Raw genomic sequence first — 4,341 nt, 5'->3', positions numbered from 1 at the left:
AAGTCGTAAAACTCTTAAATCTTTTCGAGAATAAAGCAGAATATAAAGTAAATGCAAATTTGGTGCTTTGGGCTGTGGTCTCCAAAGATCTTGCAAGAACCCCCCAAGCCAGTCTCATTCTTTCACGTTACTTAGAACAGAGACATAGGACGCAGCATGCACTGATACACACCAACGCTTGTAGCCAGGGCAGACATTGCTAATCAATCACAGCACATCTTCCAATGAGCCCAGGATTCCCTCACAACCTTCAAACCATAAGTCTGAAGAGCCACCACTCATCAGTTCAAATTGAGAGATAAATGATCCTTAATTGCCATCTCAACTTTAGAAAGCAAAAGCAAACAAGGATTGTGTGGGGGGATGGGGGAACCTTTGGACATAAAAGGTACAGTCAGGGGAAACTAGATCTAGGCAGAGTGCCTTAGTGGGGGGCTACAGGCACTAAACGCATTGCCAACACCAAACTGACACTTCCCCAGGCATACCTTGGGCCTCCCTTCTTCCAGCCTGCCACTTCCAGAGATGCCCACAGCTTCCTCATAGAGCTAAAATCAGAGATGTTTTCCAGGGCTCCCTCCCTCACCCCCCCATCCTGGCCCAAATTATCTATTTTGAAAACATTGGGCTTCTTCTTTAGTACAGTCTTCCATGAAGCAGGTGTCAGACTGTCGCAGCGACCCGCAGTGCCATTGCTGGACTCCAGAGACCCATCCCACAGGCCAAAGGGTTTCCCAGGCTCACGGCCTAGAGGCGTTGAGCCCCTGGCCACTGTTTTGACTGCTGGCGGTACAAAACAGTCCACCCCACACCACTGCCGCCGGGCTCACTGCGGCCATCAAAAAGTTCAAGCCAAAATGTTAACATTGTGCATCAAGACGGCAGGCATAAGGTGAGAATGCAACATTTACAATCTCAACCATACATCAATCAGAAGCCCCTGTGCAGTTTCCAAGATGTTGTTTTGATAAACTCTTTGATGAAATGGGGAACTGCAAATACATGATGGCTTTGAAGAGGATTAGCAGGGTTTGTCCTTAAAACGGATTCTTCATGTAAACCCTAGTCCTTTAGAATGACAGTGGAGAAGGAGAAACTTCTATACTGTATGAATAAGGTAATATTTGAATAGTAGGCTATTACAGGCAGGAAAATTCTTTAACTGGTTTATAAGTCTATCTGTACTTGGGTCATTCCTTGTAAAAGGTCGCAGACATATGATTGTGATCAGGAAACTGCACAAAATTATTTTTTTCAACCCTCATATTATTGTCCTCCCAAAGTTTTTTTTTTTAATAAAAACCAACTTTTTGTTGTATATATTCATATTCCATGTGTTAGATGGAAGCATTTCCTATCCAGTGTGAATAAAAGGAACAGTTGTAGTAAATTATTATAAGGCCAATGAAATTTCATGGCAGGTTATTCTACCAAGCTGTGCTTGTTGGTTTTTCCCATGACTGTATTGCTTTTATAAATGTACAAATAGTTACTGAAATGACGAGACCCTTATTTGCACAGCATTAAGAAGAACCTTGAGTGGTTACCTCTGTTAATGACCAATTCACAAACAGTGTCTGGCCTGTAGCTTGGCACATACTCCAGTGAGACACAAGGTCTCTTTTACCAGAGTCAAAGAACAGAGCTGGTGGACATATTAATTAATAGTCTTGGATATCTGGCTGTGGGTAACTTTACTGTGAATATATCTAGAATGGGCAGAGACTATGTGGAAGTCTCATACACACTAAAGTTCAAACACCAGGTCAGAAGAGGGAAATTCATCCAAGAACTAGAAAAAAAAAAACATGAAATATTGCACCACAGTTTTCAGCCCAGCGCCAACTCAAAAAGAAATTAATGCTGTGTAAAAGTGGGTTGAATTAGTTTGCAAACTATAATAAAGATATATGCAGTAAAAAGCCTGTTAATGCACATCAGATGGGAATGGGATGTTCTAGTCGTGTTTTCTAGTTATCTGAACTCTACTATATTATTGTACTTGGATAACCAATTTAAAAGAATTAGAATATGATGTTTTAAATACACTTAGCATTAAACTCTTCTTCTAATTCTTCTATCTGTGATAATTCAGAAGACATTATGGATCTTCAGTGCCTCTGAGTCATTGTTATAAAGATCAGTTATTGCTGTACCTGCTATAGAAGACTGGGCTAAATGTGTACAATGACAAACCTTGGAAGTTGCTTTTTTTAAAAAAAAATAATAAATTCCGAAAATCAACTCTTTTACTGGTTGTCTCTTTGCTATGAAAATGAAGTACAGATTGCTCAAGTGCTTAACATTGTGATCATAAAAATGGCTATCATTCTGCAGATTATATTTCCCAATTATTTTGTGCCTTCTACTATCTTGATTACTCTTTCTTCTTTAGCTGTCCAACATTCAACTTATATTTTTTGTAGGTAAAACAGTGTTTCTTACTAGTTCCTGAATCTGTTTCTTTATAAGTCCTCATTAAGCCTTAGTTCATCTTAATTAGAATAAAACCATCTGAAAACAAAATCATTCCACAATTTCTTCCCAAGGCTTCATTAGTATTCAACTTTAATAGCATTTTGGGCACATGGACTTTTTCAAATTACATTCATCATTAAATCATTTTGAGATAATTGACTAGCAATTTGGAAGGAAAAAGAAGTTGGAGCCCTACCTCACTCCTTATACCAAAATAAATTCCAGCTGTATTTAAGTGTAACAGATGAAACCAGGAAAGTACCAAAAGTAGGAAAAATGTTTACTGTACGGAATGAAGAATTTTTAAATCTCATATATTGCTTGCATTGCCAACCAACTTTCTTATATAATCATTTCAATGATTGAGTCCTGAATGCTGAGTCATGCTCCAATGTATTATGTTGAATAAACAAAGAAACTAACAGGAATAAGATTATTGATCAAGTGCTAACTGCAAAGTTGAGCAGCAGGTACAAAATTGTTTGTCACTAAATCCAGTTTTCTATCTTCAGATAAATGTGTTTCCCTAGAGTCTCACATTGGAGAAGGAAATGGCAACCCACTCCAGTGTTCTTGCCTGGAGAATCCCAGGGACGGGGGAGCCTGGTGGGCTGCCATCTATGGGGTCACACAGAGTCGGACACGACTGACGCGACTTAGCAGCAGCAGCAGAGTCTCACTTAGGTGTAGAACAATCAGTATAACACTTTGTCCATCTCAATACATTGTAAACAAGGTCCATGGTACTTATAATTATCAAACATAGACCAGAGAGTTGGCATATGCAAAACAAATGAAGTTATTCTGGTTACAATTGTATCATGTTGGCTTGAACCATGCCTCTACCCTAAAGTTATCGTACCTAAACAGATTAGAAGCCTTTTAATTCCTCTGGGCATAAGCTTTGGTTCCTTCCTTTTTGCTAAATGTTAAAATGGTCATTTAGTTATATAAACCCTTCCTTCTCTACTTGGGACAGTTTTAAAGTTTGGAGTTAAAACTGTGCAACATTTCCTCTGTTTAGTTTCAAATGTCATTTCACAATGTCCTTATAAAGCAACAGCAGCAGTTAACATAATGCCTGAGTCACTGGAGAGTGCAGAGCAAAGCTCTGTTAAAAGATGTTCAATTAGTTGTGCACATTCAGTACTTTTTAGCCAGCATCTTTAGTTGAGAGATCCTTGTAAACATTAAAATGGATGCAATTCATAAAAGACATACTTCTTTTTAGTGAAGTGGCTTGCGTTCTTGCAAAGCATTTTAAAAGTACAAGAAACATTGGTGCTAAGAGTGCAGAAAACGCTTCATTTTCTTCTGAAGGAGAAGTCATAAGAGACATGTCAACCACTCATCATTGACAACAAAAATTTGTACCCCCAAGATTAGTCATGGAAGATTTACAACCTCCTATATTCACATTGTTTTAAAATACCAGCACTTTGGAGATGTTGCCAAGGTTAGGAAAACCTTGAGCTCACCTTCTCCCATTGGGCACACCAAAATTACAACTATTTACAGAGCAACTATCAATGAGAATGACCTGAATACTAGCAGAAAAGATTTTCCACAACCAAAGATGTAAAGAAGGAACCATAGTGACATTGGTCTTTTTTGCAGCACATGGGCTCAGTAGTTGTGGCGCCCTGGCTTAGTTGGCTGCAGCCTGTGGGACCTTAATTCTCTGACCAGGGATCAAACCCACGTGCCCTGCATTGTGAGGTGGATGCTTAACCACTGGACTACAGGGAAGTCCCCATAGTAACATTGGTGGTGGGAGCAAAGATGCAGTATAGTCAAGACCCACACCCATGGGTAGGTGATCCATAAACAGGAGGATAATTATAATTGCAGAGGTTCTCCTCA

This window comes from Bison bison, unplaced genomic scaffold (assembly GCF_000754665.1).
Source record: "Bison bison bison isolate TAMUID 2011002044 unplaced genomic scaffold, Bison_UMD1.0 scf7180017864215, whole genome shotgun sequence".
Classification (NCBI taxonomy): Eukaryota; Metazoa; Chordata; class Mammalia; order Artiodactyla; family Bovidae; genus Bison; species Bison bison.
This window is presented reverse-complemented; position numbering follows the sequence as displayed.